The sequence below is a fragment of the Rhinolophus sinicus genome, chromosome 1 (genome assembly GCF_057876585.1).
Source record: "Rhinolophus sinicus isolate RSI-liver-muscle chromosome 1, RSI-T2T, whole genome shotgun sequence".
NCBI lineage: Eukaryota > Metazoa > Chordata > Mammalia > Chiroptera > Rhinolophidae > Rhinolophus > Rhinolophus sinicus.
Genome location: NC_142501.1, coordinates 92,097,219 through 92,114,269, shown reverse-complemented (window position 1 = coordinate 92,114,269; position 17,051 = coordinate 92,097,219). Strand labels below are relative to the sequence as shown.

The following is a 17,051-nucleotide window of genomic DNA, read 5'->3' as shown; positions in this document are numbered from 1 at the left end:
TGTTTGCCTGAACCGTAAGCTGTTCTCAAATACATGATAGCACTTAAATGCCAAAACAAGGAGTTTCAACATTGATAGTATCTTGTACTTTATTTTACATCAATGTTGAAAATATTAAGAAACAGTAAAGAAATGGACAAAATGAAGCCTTGCTACACACCAGAAGCAATAAAACAAGTGATTGAAATTGGAATTCTTCCCAAATACTTAAAACATATCTGAATAGAAAAAAGTCAAAACAAAACTGATAACTGAAAAAACTATGTAACTGATAAAATGGGGAAAGTTCCCAGCCATTGTACTGACACACCTCTTTTAAAGAATGGTACAGCTGATAACTGACAAGGAACACCACCTAGATTGGTAAAACAGGCATTCTCAAGCCTTCATGTTCATAACATCGTAACTGCTACGATCACAAAGAAACATTTCAAATCAAACAGCAGTTTATTTTTTAAAGATTATCTTAAAGATATAAAGACAGGCAACACTTTGTATCATTTACACTATTTTTTTTCATAGCATAAAGAAGGCCAACTCTTAAGTAAAACCACATGGAACCTATTCTAACTCACTGCCCCACTCCATTGACCAACTTTCCTGAGGGAAAAACCAGGCAAATCTCACCATCACGTGAAGTAGAGCTGGAGGGAAAGGCAGTGAACGTCTATCACACTGCTGGTCTCTTGTACCCATGGGAAAATACCCAATGGGAATCTTCCTGACCTCCCCAGGTGATAAAAAGATGCCAAGTGTTATTTGCTGAGCTGCTTCTTTAGGCCTTTCCACCAAATAATCCAGTCCAATTCAGCCATTAAAAACCCTTCCACAGTTTGCCAAAATTCATACAACTGTACATCTAAAAGCGGGTGAACCTTACTGAGTGTAAACTGTACCTCAATAAACTTGACTTTTTAGAAATCTGACAAATACCATAAACATGACAAAAAAAATGTTTTAATCCTCAGTAAAAAACATCTGAATTTGTTTTGTCACATCCCCAAAAGTTAAAAATCAAGTTCTAAGGCTTTAAAACACAAGGGGTTGGAGAAAGACACTGGACTTTCTGAGGTTTTTAACACGTTGCGTACAGATCACGAGAATCTTCGTTTTTTTCTGAGCCATGCGTTAAGGACGGATAACGAGAATTCTCGTTTTTACTATTGACTCTTTTTACTTGGCATATTTTATTGAATTATTTGTGTTTCGTTAATATCTAACGGGCAAATGTCGTTAATGAATAAAGTCTGCATCATATGCACACTTTAGAATTCATATTATTTTTTTTTCTAAAAAAATAGTGATTTTGAATCAGATACATTTTTTCACCCATGAGTCATTTCACGTGTTACATTCACAACAGTGGATGTATGAATAAACAGAGTTTTCCAGAACTGTAGTGATTTGTTTATAACATTTGGAACCTTAGTATCCCTTAGGCAATTTTGAATTATGTTATTTTTGGAAAAACACCGAATTATTTTATTTAACTCTTCGGTGATACCTCATGAAATACATATTGTCCCACTGCACAAAGGAAGCTGCTTTCTGCAGTATCACACCAGGAGGGATTACTAACATCATAGGTGAGTAAATCCTAAAAAATTCCATAGAAAAATAATAAATGGCATAGAAGCATTTACGCATTAAAAAGAAGAGTGCATTTTAAAGTAGTTTCTTTTAAAAACCTGCCGGAACAGAGGGGTATGAGGGATTTAAACCCCGCCGTATGCAACGTGTTAAGTTTTAGGACTCCTGGTTCTGAAAGTACGATATGGCCACCTCAAGAGGTATAACGAACTTGTCTTTCAAGAACTTGAATGGTCTCAACTGCATTCAGTTCAAAATAAGTCACTCTACATTATCACAAAGTAGCATTATGAAAGAACTACATGTAATGTGGCAGTTTAAAACTCTAAGCAGATAAAAAAGCTTACATTGTTCCATTCAATATGAGAAACCACATCAAATCAAATGCCCCAAACTTAAATCAATTCCCTGAAAAGCAGGTGTAGAAGTAAAATGATCCTATTACTATATTCCAGTAAATTAAGATTTTTTTCTAACTTATCTATAGCCCATAAATTGACTACCTTTTTATTTCTTGCTAAAAAAACAAAACACAAAAAAACTATAAGCAGATTTCAAGTATGCTGGGGTTTAGTAAAATTAAGCTAATCATTTAACAAATATTTATTATATATTTATTCTGTGCCAGGAACTATTCTAGGGACTAATGACGATTTAGTAATGACCTAAAAACAAAATAGGTTCCATTTTACTAAAAAGTTTTCTTTCTAATACAAATACACAAATATAAAGCTTACATTGTCAAATTATTTAGTCCCTAATGTTTGCAGAGACTCAGTGGAATTTTAACCAAAACCAAATATGTCCTGAGCAATACAAGCAGTGCACCCTTATCCGCGGAGTATACATCCCAAGACCCCCAGTGGACGCCTGAAACCACGGATAGTACTGAACCCTATATAGGTCTGACAATTAAGTTCGTGAACTTGTTGCACCAATGTTGCTAACCTTTTTTGATATCAGAGAGAATAATCCATTATGAATTTGTACCAAATGGACAGTTAACCAAGTTGACTATTCGGAAGTGTTGAAAAGGCTGTGTGAAAAAGTTAGACAACCTGAACTTTTCACCAACAATTCATGGTTCTTGCATCACGACAATGCACCAGCTCACACGGCACTGTCTGTGAGGGTGTTTTCAGCCAGTAAACAAATAACTGCATTGGAACACCCTCCCTACTCACCTGACCTGGCCCTCAATGACTTCTGTCTTTACCCGAAGATAAAGGAAATATTGAAAGGAAGATATTGTGATGACATTCAGGACATCAAGGGTAATATGAGGACAGCGCTGATGGCCATTCCAGAAAAAGGGTTCCGAAACTGCTTTGAAGGGTGGACTAGGCACTGGCGTCACTGCATAGCTTCCCAAGGGGATGACCTCGAAGGTGACCGTAGTGATATTCAGCAATGAGGTTGGTAGCACTTCTTCTAGGAGGCGTTCGCGAACTTAATTGTTAAACCTCATAGTTACCTTTCTCAATATCACAATTAGAAATCTAGAAATAAAATTCACATCTACAACCTTTCTCAATATTGCTGAATTTAACTAAACCACAAGGCCTTCTTTCAACTACTGATATGAAAAAAAAAACAAAAGAAAAACGTAGCATGTATCTCTTATCTGCACGCCTCACAGCAACTCTTCTCAGACTAAAAATGCAGCTAAAATCCTTCCAAGTGGTTTCTATCAAACACTTCTATCAAAGTTAAGACTCAAATTTATAAATCGATTCTCCTAAAATCAAAATTAAGTCTCAAACTTCAGAACATATGTATGATCACAGCAACTGGATGACTAAATGTAAGTATTCTGAAATTTCAAGTATCAAAATGTCAATCCAACATCTGCTTATCTAATTTCCAAAGTCTGTAGATATTAACCAGCAATGCAAAAACCAACAATCTTGTTTCCTCATCAGAGTATATCCTCAAACTGTCTGCCACCCAGCTTCTATTTAAAAAGTAGTTAAAAGAAATGACATTTTAGTACGATCTACAAAATGTATCTATCTACATTTCTAGGTTCTGTTTCTGGATCAAGTAATCAACCAATCACATACTCTGGCCTAGAAGTCACAAACTTGAACATGTGAAACAGCCTAATGAAAAGACAAAAAGGCTGTTATTGTGTTGAACTGAAATCTCTAAAAGATTTACAATTCAAATTTAAAACACACACTGTTAAACAGTGCTAAGTTAATTGGCTTTGCATATAAAAATTAAATTAGATCCCTGCTTCACATCATATACAAAAAAAATTTTTTTTTCTGGCAGAATCAAGACCTAAATATAAAAAAACCAAATGTCCAAAACTTTTAGAAAGAAATATGGGAGACTCTTAATGACCTTGGTAATGGAATAAATTTCTTATATAAGACACAAAAGACGCAAACCAATAAGGAAAATAGTTATAAATTTGATAATCATTTCTATTCAAAACAAACCACATAAAAAGTTAAAGGATAAGCCACAGAGACTGGGAGAAGATATTTACAATTCACTTAACAGACATAACCAGAATATGAAATCAACTCCCAACATCAATTTAAAAAGACAACCCAATTAGGAAGGGGTGGGGAAGGAGAACAGCCCACTCAAGAAATCGAAACCTGAATAGTTTACAACTCAACATTTAAAAACATGCTGGACTTTCCATCCTAGAACCATGGCCCAGTTTGTCCATAACCTCGCAGAGAAGGCCCCGGCGCTGCTAAACACTGCTGTGACTTACTCGAAGCCTCGATTGGCCACATTTTGGCACTATGCCAAGGTTGAGCTGGTCCTCCAACCCCTGCTGAGATCCCGACAGCTACTCAGAGCTTGAAAAAAATAGTCAATAGTGCTCAGACTGGTGGCTTCAAACAGCTCACAGTGAGGAAGCTCCGCTGAATGGTTTGGCGGCCCCTGAGGTGTGGATGTAGTTTTATGTCGGCGAGATCATAGGCAAGCGAGGCATCATTGGCTATAATTTAATGTTTGAAGACCAATCATTAACATCTGTTTCTTTTGGGTTTATTATTCGAATGTTCTTGGACCATGTGTGATCAGACTGGTATTTGAATAAAATATGTCAAAATCAAAATAAATGAATAAATTAAATAAAAACCATGCTCAATCTCATAATTAATCAAGAAAAAGTAAAATTAAGACGATGTGATATCATTTTACACTCATCTGATTTGTAAACATGTAAAGATCTGACACATGCCATGGATCATAAGGATTTGGAAACAGGAAATTCTCATTCTCATGCCAAAAAAAATGCAAAGTGACCAATTTTGGACAGCAATTCGGCAGTATCTCCATACCCTCAACCTAATAACTCCATTTGAGTAATTTACCCAGGAGGACTTCCTGTCTAACTTAGTGTGTACACACACACACACACACACACACACACTTCTCAAAATATTTCTCCTTACAGCCTGCAATACAACCTGACATTTTTCTATCCTATTTTAATTCCTAAACTGATTTCACAACCCATTAATGGCTCCCAACATGCAGTTTGAAAGCTTGCCTGGCTATGAAAAAAGAATGAAATGTTGCCATTTCCAACAACATGGATGGACCCAGAGGGTATTACGCTAAGTGAAATAAGTCAGACTAGGACAAATACCACATGACCTCACTTATATGTGGAATCTAAAGAACAAAATAATCGAAACAAACAAAACAAAAACAGACTCAGGTACAGAGAACAAACTGATGGTTGCTAGATGGGAGGGGGGTTGAGGAGCTGGGTGAAAAAAGTGAAGGGATTAGGAAGTATAAATTAACCACAAGGATGTAAATTACAGCACAGAGAATATAGTCAGTAATGTTGCAACAACTATGTATATGGTGCCAGGTATAGGTAAGACTAGTCAGGGGGATCACTTCTTATATTTAAATATCTAACCACTATACTACTGTACACCTGAAACTAATATAATACTGACTGTCAACTATAACTGAGAAAAATAAATTAAAAAAAGAAAGAAAAACTTGCCAAACATCTTAAATATGTACACAAGGATTCCTAATCAGGAGTGTTCAACGTAGTGACAAGACAAAAATTCTGAGATGTCCTAAATTAAATTACAGCCAGCCAGGCAGTGAAAAGAGACAAGATTAGTTTCATCAGTTGTGAGCCAACTAACAAAAGACTGCTCACATTCCTGAATGTATGTTGGAGCTTTGAATAAACTTCTGTAGAGACCACCAGACCCCACAGGATCCCACTTAAGCATGAACTTTCAGGACTGTTGCCCAGCACCAATCAAAAGTAGTAAACGTGTCTTCCTTAAAGACTGTGCACCTATCCTAGAACTGTCCCCCACCTTCACCTTTTCCTGCCCCCTTATCTGTAGCCGATGTAAATTTCTTTCAAAACAACTTACACCTTTATTTCCCAAAACATAATGTATAAAAGAGCCTGTCAACGTCAGGACGGGCGGACAGGTTGCCTTCTCCAGCTCGCCCTGCTGCTGGTGGTTTAGCCTGCATGGCCCAGGCCTGTCCTTTCCTGGCTAGCATGTGACTCAATAAGCCTTTCTTTCAGAAAAGCTTTCTGCCATGAAAAATTTCACAAAACATTTATCCTTACTGCCTACAGTACAACCTGATACTTTTCTACCTAGTATTCTGTTTAACAGTAGCATTGTTTTTAATATTGAGTGTAGGAAACACTTTTATTTATTTATTTATTTTTTTTAATTGGGGCATATTGGGGAACAGTGTGTTTTTCCAGGACCCATTAGCTCCATGTCAAGTCGTTTTTCAATCCAATTGTGGAGGGTACAGCTCACTGGCCCATAGCATTGTTTTTAAAACAGGAAAAATTGGAAACAATCTAAATACCTGTCAACATGAGGATAAAGTTAAACTGGCTATATTCTTAAAATAATGTTAACTATACAGCAGATAAAAATCATAACTATAATTAGGTTGAACCATAGAAACTGTCATTTTTGTAGGTCAAAAATGGTATACTAACTTCATAAGACCCTAAAATATGTTTCATGAAAAACAAGTTACAGAATAGGCAGAAAATAGTTTAAAGTTTGAAAATATGCAAAACAATATTATGATTTATGAATATATTCCCATGAAGTAATTACATAAAAACAGGCATTAGGAATAATCAACACCAAATTCAGGATAATTGTTACTTCTGGGAAGAAAGTGAAATATAATTCAAAAAGATGCTTCTACTGTGTGTGAAATCTTTTTCTTAAAAAAATGGAAAGTATGAGCCGGGCCTGTGGCTCAAATGGTTGGAGCTCCATGCTCCTAACGCCGAAGGCTGCCAGTTGGATTCCCACATGGCCCAGCGGGCTCTCAACTACAAGGTTGCCAATTTGACTCCTACACTCCTGCAAGGGATGGTGGGCTGCGCCCCCTGCAACTAACAAAGGCAACTGGACCTGGAGCTGAGCTGCACCCTCTACAACTATGATTGGAAGGACAACAACTTGACTTGGAAAAAATCCTGGAAGTACACACTGTTCCCCAATAAAGTCCTGTTCCCCTTCCCCAATAAAATCTTTATTAAAAAAAAAAAAAGGAAAGTATGGAAAAATGTTAAGATTTAATATAGTTGTGCGGTGAATATATGAATGTTAACTATATTGTCTCTGTATTCTGTATGTTTGAAATATTTTAAGGTAAAAAAAAAATCTGTTAGCCAAATAAAACACATCTGCAGCCTAAATTTGATTCAAACCAACCCCTAAACAAAATGTCTCTCCTTGGCTTAAAACGTTAATGCTTAGTCCTCACTTTTTTACCTAGCGCCTCTAGTCAAAAACAAAAACCCAGTTTTTATGCAATGCTCAACTTAAACAGTTCCTTAAAATCTGTGGAGAAGATCTACCCCTGGATAATTGGTCATGTTCCTCCTTCCAGTTTACTGCTATGTATTTTACCATATTTCCATTTTTCCTTTTGCTGCCAAGAAAATTCAAATCTAAATTTTATTCTTAGTCATTAAATTATGCTGCCACTTGGGAACAGAATGTATGCCTCCTCCTTTTCTTCATTTATTTTTAACGAATATTTTATTCCACTTCTGGATCTTTTATTTTAAATTACTCGAAATTCTTTCTGGAATAAAACAGGATATAAATAAATTCCTGAAACTAAGTTAAAAAAAATTCCAAGAAAATAAAAAGTAACCCTGCTGTTCGACCACGCTAAAAAGTTTTCACAGCCATTACTTCTTCCCTGACCAAAGGAATGGGTGTGTAGGTACAACTACTATGCATACATGTGAACTAAACTACATTTTCAGAACATATAGGATTAAAATGAATATGCTGCCAATGAAAAAAAAATGAGCCAATATACTTAAAAAAAAAAAAAGACACAAAAGAAAAAGCCTAGATGGCCAAAATTTAATAAGCTAATTAATTTTGTCTCTTCAAGACCATACACTTTATATGCTTTGTTTTCTAGTGCATGGATATTGTGGAAAATACAGAGTCCAATAATATGTAACACTGTAAGTCAGCTATAAAGAAAATTCTATTTTCTGTGGTCGTCCATTAAAAAATACCTTTCTCACAGGTATTTTTCTGATATCCGAAGATATTCTGGCTGTTAGTTTCTAGAATTTAGCTTCCCTTTTCCTTCTGTCAGAACACTTACAATGTATAATTAAGCCAAGCTGTAATATCTTTTAGCCAGCACACATCCCCTCTATCATATGGTATACTCCAAAACAAAATTCAAAACCATGGGTTACATGAAACAAATCCCCTATTTACTTCACTCCTTAACTTCCAAAACTGACTACTAAATGTACTTATTAAATAGGTTAGGTTCATTATTCCTAACAAATAGGTTCTAGGATATCAATCAGTCTTATTTATCTCATTTTAGAAATAAAGGATGAGGTACAGAACATATAGCAAGACGACAATTTCATACGGCAATTTTTCAAGTTTATATTTGTGGTCACAAAGACTTTGAAAAGGTTATTCTTAACAAAGTTAAAGAACTTCACTCAGTAAGCCCAAAAGAACACGATCTAATTTAGGTTTTGAACAGACCATTTACTCACTACCTGCTATATACAGGATTGCTATTAGATATGAAGAAAGGTAACCCTCAAGAAATATATAGTCCACTTGGTAGTCTCTTAGATTCTCTTAACAGGGTTGGCAAAAGAATACTGCTTTCAAGGGCCAAGTAGGGAATCTAAATAGGTGAGCAGCTCTGTCTAAAGGAGTACTAGGAACAACTACAGAATGCATGCCCCACCTAAAGCATTTCTAAGTCAACTTCAAAAGAATGCAATCAAAACTATCTCCCAGTGAGATAGACTATATTGCAAGAAATGTTTAACTGTCAATCAAATAAAGATTAAAAAAAAAAAAAGGTGGCAATTGCTTGGAGAAGCTGGACCTCACCCATACCCACATTTCTGGTGAGATTTTACACTGCTGTGACCTTTCTGGATGGCAGTATGGTAATATACATCAAAATGAAAAATGTATTTCCTTCAACCCAGGAATTAGCCTTAGGCAGTTACCCTAAAGAGTCCATTAGCACGCAACAATTGTACATTCAATGCATTTATGTACAATACACACTAAATAATCTAAATATCCAGCAATAGAAACACTATTAAATGGTGGCACACCCACACAATAAAACACTAAAGAACTATTCAAATGAACAGAGTAGATGCAGATGCATGGACCTGGAAAGCTATCCATGAATATGATTTTTTAAAGCTTATTACTATAAACCAAGATAGCGCCACCTGCTGAGCTCCCAAGGGCTGTTTCCCCATACACCCGGAAGCATGAGCCCAAACCACAGCCTGAGAAAGGTTGGCTGGTGCCAGTGGTGTGGGTTTTCTGAGAACTGCTCACTGACTGCACACTGCAACCAACATGCCCAGCAGAAACAAGCACGAGCTCCCCAGCAACCTGCAGCAGTTACAGAATAAAGTGGACTCTTTGGCCTGCACTCAGGAGTATCTACAGCAGAATGTTCACTACAAATCCAATGTGGAGATTTTCAAATTGCAACCAAATACACCCCGCAAAGAACTGGCAAAGCTGGTGACGTTTATGGCATAGATTGGTTACTACTGCCCAGAACATCTAGATACTTTTCCTCAAGAGCTGAAAGATTTGCTCTCCTACAATTACACTATCTTGAATCTAGATCTCCCAATAACATTTTGCAAAGCTTGAATCTCTCAGAAGAATCTCATCAATCCATCAGGTTGGCTAGAGCTCTTCTTGGAACTTCTATGTTGCCACAGAAGCATCCAAGATTTCATTTACTCATTTTGTGACAAGTGAGAAAAAAAGTGCAAAATACAAGAATTAAGTGAATACAATACAAAAGTACAATATCACAGAATTTCATGTACACAGGTCAAGGGACAGCGATGCAACTGCAGCCAAACCCTTTGGAAGTGATGACTGAACTCTACAGGAGAAATATCTGAAATGATGCCAAGACTGTCAGTGTTATCACAACTGCATGCTTCTCTAAGGTCACCTAGCTGCTGGTTGCTGCCTTGACATTCTTCCTAGAGAAAGAGGAACACGAGAAACAGGACAGACTCAGGATGCTAGTGCAGTATGCAGAGGAGGGACTACAGACACAACAAAAGGCTGAGGTTACGAAAGTGCTTCAGAAACAAAAGAAAAAAACAGGTGTTTTAACTCTTCAGCTATCCATTTGATTCGTAAACCCCAAGAGTTTGCAGAAAAACTACTAAAGTGGCTCAAGAGCTCTAAAGAGACATTTGAAGTGAAGAAATGCTCATGAACTTTATAACCAGATTGGCGGGAATTCATGAGCTTTTTCTCTCTAACCTCTATCCCTTTTTGCAAATTTCTGCAGCAGCAGCAAACAAAAGAGAAGTAACAAGATCCGAGTGCTGCACAAACATCTCACCACCTGGTGGTCCCAAAGACCAATCAGTCATTGCTCGTGACCTTGGCCTCCCACTTGTTATGGACAAGAACTGTGGGGGAAGTCATGACAGGAGGAATCAGTGCTATGAAAGTTAACAGCTCAATGACTTAAGAACTTCCCAGTATAAAACACACGAAGATAAGAATGTGATGTCTGCTAAAACTTTGATCCAGTTTGTGGGAACACTGAATCCTTAGCTGTTGCAGAAGAAATTCCAGGGTAAAACTAGAGGCACTGATAAAATCAAGAGCACAAGGATATGGACAATTATATGATAAAGATTACAATCCAGGAACATAAGTCTGGAAGCTGAGCAAGAGGCAGAGAATGCTGAGGACGACAAAGATGGCTGGGGCACAGCAGTCTTAGGAGGATGCTGACAGTAAATGGGTTGATGAGCACCACTCTTCTGATGAAGAGCACAAGAAATCTCCAAGAAGCTGAATAGCTTCATGAAAGAGCCAAAATGTCCAGTCAAAAAATAGTAAGCTTTCATTCTTTCAGACAGAAGCAGCTGGCGCTATAAAACAAACTTTTCAAAAAGAGAAAAAGAATGACGTAACTCCCAAGCCAGCTTTCCATTCCAAGGAGAATGCTAAATTTGTTGTTAATCTGAAAATTAGTGACTCAAAAATGTTTATTGACATTTAAGTCTAAAAGCACTATTATTTTGAAAACCACTCAAAAAAGCACACTGCTGAACAATGATTGCTTTGATCCCATTTTTCTTAAGAAACTGCAACACAAAAAATAAGCCTTGGGCCAGCCCGGTGACTCAGGTGGTTGGAGCACCGTGCTCTTAACGCTGATGTCGCCTGTTCCGTCTCCACATGGGCCAGTGAGCTGCGCCCTCCACAGCTAAGATTGTGAACAACAGCTCTCCCTGGAGCTGGGCTGCCACGGGCTGCTGTGTGCTGCCAGGAACGGCCGGCGGCCAGCGTGAGCGGCCAGTAGCTGCAAGAGCTGCCGTGAGCTGCTGTGAGCGGCTGACCAGTGACTGACTACCTCAGCCGGGGGAGCGCAAGGCTCATGATACCAGCATGGGCCAGGGAGCTGTGTCCTACACAACTAGACTGAGAAACAACGGCTTGAACCAGAGGGGTAGGGGAGGAAAAGGGGGGAGGAAATGAGCTATAATATAAACTAGATTTTAATAGCCATGTAACATTATTGGTTCATCAATTGTAACAAATATGCCACATTAATGCAAGATGAGATTAATAAAGAAAAATGGGGTATGGATATGGGAACTTTCTGTACTACCTGCACAAACTTCAGTAAATCTAAAACTGCTCTAAAAATAAAGTATTAATTTTTTAAAAACCTGCATATGTAGACAGATTTGCCAGTAAGCATTTTCATATGCAAAGACAACTGGAAAGTTCTATATCAAACTGTTAACAGTTTTCTACAGATAGTGAAACTGGAAAGAGCACAAGGAGGAATTTTTACATTATATACCTCTGGGCTGTCTGAACTTTCTATACTGAGCAGTACTCTAAGGAGAGGCTCTGTGGCATACTGACAGCCTCAGTCCTGAAACCATATGGCATGTATTCAAGTCCCAGCTCCACCATTAACTGCTGATAAATTTGGGCAGCTCATTTCTCTGTACCTCAGTTTCCTCATCTGTAAATAAGGATAATAGTATGTGTACCCACAGAGCAGCTGCAGGTAGTAAATGACAATACATGTAAAGTATTGGAAAACTATCTAGCACATAGTAAGTGCTCAATTAAACGGTGTCTACCACCACCACCACCACCACCACCATGATCAAGCGTCTATTATTCATCATCAAGCATTCATCATTCCTTAACTTTTTTTTAAATCTTGACTAGTAAGACAAATCAGGAAAACTTAGTTCATCAAGCCCCTTTCTAGTGGGATCTTTGATGCAGAAAACACAAACATATTCAAATGCCTAATAAAAATAGCCTGAGATTTTTTTTAAGCAAATTACAAACCAACACTAAACAATCTGAGCTCATTTAAATAAAAATAATCACTAACAAATTCTATAAGGATAATCACAAAAGCAAACCTCTCTGAGTAGTGTGATTCTGGGTATTTTTTACTTTCTCCGTTATATTTTCCTGACTCATTTTAATTTTCTACATCATTTTTAATAAAATAAAGTAGAAGTCAGATAACTTTTTCTATTAAAAGCCAGACAGTAAATATTTTAGGCTTTGCAGGCCATATGGGTCTCTGTCCCAATTACTCAGCTACCGTTGCACCACAAGAGGAACCACAGACAGTATCTAAATGAATGCATGTGGCTATGTCCCAATAAACAGTTAATTTACAAAAACAGGCAGCTGGCAGGACTTGGCCCACATGCTTAAAGTTCGTAGAAACCTGAAATAAAGACTAGAATTATTTTTATTTTGGAAAACAAAATGCAATGTATAACAAAGAAAGTGCATCAGCTATATTGATACTATTGACTGAAAAAACTCCAACCATTTATTAATTTCATACAAGTCAAGGAACAGAAAAACACAAACTCGCCTCTGAAAATCCTCCTTTCACCCAGTACCCTAATAAGAAGAGAAAATCTGCTACTAAGTAGCCTAATGTCTAAGCAGGAATATACACTGGTGGGTAGGCAGTAAAAATAGAAGCTAAAAGAAATGTCTTTCATATTAAAATCAATTTTTTTTCAAATTTCATAATAATTCACCATCAATCAGCTACCACCACGTGTGGAAGTCCCGAGTACTGATGAAATAATTTTAGTTACAGGTCATGAGAATCACCATTCTGACAAATTTGTAAGAATGAAAACATCTCTGAACAACTAACATCACTAGAAATCAAATTTCTATGAAATGAAAAATTAGGAAAGAAAAAAATCTATGTAATGGTAATAATAAATGTTAGACGGCGGTGAAAGGAGACATACAGGTGGTCCTTGATATGAGGACACTTCAATCCGCAGAACTGACAAAAGTTTATGATTTCCCCCGCAAAAAATAAAGCTTTGGGCTGAAGAAAATTATTTTTAACATTTCATTGAGAAGAGTTTTGTGATCAACTGATTTTAAATGTGTGCTCGCTTCGGCAGCACATATAAAATTATTTTAAATGTTACGACAGATTTCTTAAGAGTTTTAAATGTTTTTTGGGGTGTGAGGACTGTTTTTGGAAGGGATATAATAGGAATAAAGTAAGGCTGAGGAAACCAAAGTTAAAAATAAAAATATTAAATAATCACTCTACTAAAAAAATTGCCCAAGACCTACGATGAAGTCAAATCAACCAGTAAAATCCCAGTTGGACAGACATCTGAATCTTTCTACCAAAATTCACCGTTGGACCACACATGAAGTTGTCAAATTCAAGAGGCAAACATTTAAATAAGATCAAAGCGAGGAGGAGGGTAAAAGTACCCATTAGTTTTCCATCCAAACTCTCTCACAGACCCCTACCACTGATTTAAAGCCTGTTATCAGCACTTTTAAAAGCAGCACTGACAGACGAAAGCTCAACGGGTCTTGCGTAAACAGCGCAAGCTCCTCGGTCAAGCAGGCTGCCGGAAACGCCACCTAAGAAAAGGTGAGGAAATCGTCCCACTCCAGGTACTGTCAAAGTAGCACTAAACGGAACCTTCGAAGCCTGCCACCAAAGAAATTCCTAGAAGTGTTCAAAGAGACGGAAATGAAACGGACACAGGATAAATTCTCTCCGTGGGCACTAGGGAAGGGCAAGTGCACACGAAGGGAGGAGAGCGAAGAGCTCGGGACCTTGTGCTGGGAGGGGCGAGGCGGACGGTGGGCGCCAGGCTCCAGTGACAGCGGCTGAAAGGAGGGCAGATCCAGGCCCCTCACAACCCGCCCCTCCGGCCACCGCGCCGCACACCGTGCAGGACCGCGAGTCGGGTTAGGAGGCCCAAGTTCAGGGCTGGGACGAGCGCGCGCGCTCTGGCCCGCGCCCGGGACACTCGCCCCCTCAGCCGTCACCTCCTCTCCGCCCGGGGAAACGGCGCTCGCACTCCAGAGACCCTCACCCAGAGCTTGTCGCCGCCTCGCCGCACGTCTCGGACTCCTCAGGAACCACAGCTGGGGGGAGGGGGAGGAGGGGGAGCGGAGGAGGGAAGGGGCCCAACCCGGTGTAGCCGCCGCCGCTGCCGCCGCCGCGATACCGCGTCTGGTATAGTGCGCGCGCCGCCGCGACCGCCGCCGCCGCGTCTGCCCGCCTCCACGACCGCACGTCGCCTTGACGTGAATCGCACGAGGCTGTTTGATCCAATAAGACCACACCTCGTGCGCAGCCGCGCTGGCCTAACCGGAAGCTGCTTCTCTGACAGCCTAGAATCTGGGTGCACCTTGGGAGTTGTGGTTCAGCCAGGAACTCTACCAAAACAGTATTGAGCGCCAAGGGATCGAGAGAAAACAGGGCTCCGCCGACGCTCACATAAATCCCCTTCGTTTCTTTCCCTCCCACCGAAAAGGGAAGCAGTTTAGATTAGAAGAAAAGGGGGCCGCCCTCGCCTGTGGACGCTTTTCCCAGTCTCTATGGATACGGGTTACACTCCTTGGGCAGAAGCCAAAATGTAGGGATTTAGGCTAGATCGTGTGTTTCTGCCAACGGCCAATATATTGTTAGACGTCTGTCTGTGAAAGCTTCGGAAATAAATCCGAAAGCATTAGCCAAATCGTACCCAAAACAAAGGTGTTGGCCTTTTATTACTGTAAGGTATTATGATATATTCCCTACTACTAAAAAACAAACGTGAGCCCATTCACTCTTCAAATACATATAATTCAGAACAATTTTAAAGATGTTTTTGATGTAATAGATCAGAAATTATTTCAGCATTAAATACTGTGTCCATTTACCCAGAATGAGTGATTTTCTACATGTGAGCTTTCAATGGAGCTCTAACTTAGAAATCAAGAACAGGTTTGGTTACATGCTTATTCCTTAAGAAAAGGAAGTACAGTATAGGCGCTAGCATGAAGAAATGTTTTCTTCACATTCACTTCTAAGAGGAATTTATCACACTCTGAAGAGGTAAAGAGCATGAATAAGACAGTCCTACTACTGGTATTTTAGAACTAAGTCCACCCAGTTAAGCTTGAAAGAGACAAAATTAGTACAAATAAAATTATGGGAACTAAATTTAAAGAAACTAATTCACTTCAAGGAGTAGTTTACATTGAAAATACTACCTTTTTTTTTTTTTAAGTTTACGTAGTTTGTAAAAGACATAACAATAATGACATCTGTTTTTCCAGATAAAGACAAAGCTTTTGAAATTGAAGTCCTGGAAGATAATCATACACTTCCACAGTACATCAGAAACAGATTACAGGTGTATCTGAATGGAAATTTTGACTCAGTATACCAACTCAGGTAGGGCAAAGTTGAGAACAAGAAACTCAGGCTTGGGGCTGGCACTGGCGGTTGCAGCCCCGTGCTCCTAACTCCAAAGGCTGCCGGTTGGATTCCCATATGGGACAGTGGGCTCTCAACCATAAGGTTGACAGTTCAGATTCCTCCAGTCCCACAAGGGATGGTGGGCTGTGCCCCCTGCAACTAGCAATGGCAACTGGACCTGGAGCTGAGCTGCGCCCTCCATAACTAAGATTGAAAGGACAACTTGATTTGGAAAAAGTCCTGGAAGTGCACACTGTTCCCCAATAAAGGCCTGTTCCCCTTCCCCAATTAAAAAAAAAGAAAAAGAAAAAACCTCAGTCTTCATAAGAGTTCTACTAAGGGTGACAGAGCTATGTAAAAAAAATAATCAGAAAAGAGATTGTTTAAAGATTTCAATTCTTTTCCATCCTTCTCTCATTGATTTTGCTTAGACAAAACAAAGTGCTTACTCTAAGAAGCTTCCTCTGGACCACTCCATTGTGTTCTAAAACATGTGAGAAAGAGCCTTAATATTTTCCCACCAAGATTTTACCTGTAATTCTGTCACCTTAATCCCATTCCCAGATCACTACTCCAAGTTGCTGATGCTCACAATGATGAAACAAACCACATGACTTCCTCAAGATGCTCATACCTTTTCAGCTAATGAGGATGTTGCCACCATCCCCAACGTGAGGGACATTCCTGAGTCCCCCATCCATGGCTGCCTTCACCCATATCCCTCACCTAAATACCACAACCAAATGTTCCTAAGCAAATTTTTCAGGCTTCTCTCCCCAACTATACTTCAGCTACTAATCTTTAAAATGTTGTCTTCTGACAACAACCAAGGGGAATTCACTAAAATTCTATATCCTTCATTGTTAGTTGAGGATCCTTGGAATATGTTCTCTCCATTCTTACGTCACACTTCTCCACAGGAAGGTGGAATCCATCATCTTCTACAACACCAAGAAGAGTCCCTCCCACCCCTACTTCCTATACTAGTCACCAGTGACCCAACTGTGCTCTGTGGCACAGCTAGTCTGGTGTATGTGGTAATCTCTACAATTATCAGATGTTGTTGACAAGGAGAACTCATAACTGGGTGAGCAACATTCATAATCCAGTTGTGGCCATCCCAGAATGAGGCTTCAATGACACACAAT

At 38.9% G+C, this 17,051-nt stretch overlaps 1 protein-coding gene and 2 pseudogenes across 1 annotated transcript in view; 2 read left to right on the top strand and 1 right to left on the bottom strand.

The window, feature by feature from the left end:
* ADIPOR2 (adiponectin receptor 2) overlaps nt 1-14,723 on the bottom strand; it is a 63,623-nt gene extending 48,900 nt beyond the window's left edge. Inside the window, exon 1 of the mRNA XM_019711300.3 lies at nt 14,531-14,723. The gene's annotated coding sequence lies outside the window, so the exon portion shown is untranslated. The remainder of the gene's footprint in view (nt 1-14,530) is intronic.
* Nucleotides 4,158-5,454, top strand: LOC148759125 (ATP synthase F(0) complex subunit g, mitochondrial pseudogene; annotated as a pseudogene).
* LOC109434393 (protein SDA1 homolog) lies at nt 8,999-14,894 on the top strand (annotated as a pseudogene).
* The last annotated feature ends 2,157 nt before the right edge of the window (nt 14,895-17,051 follow it).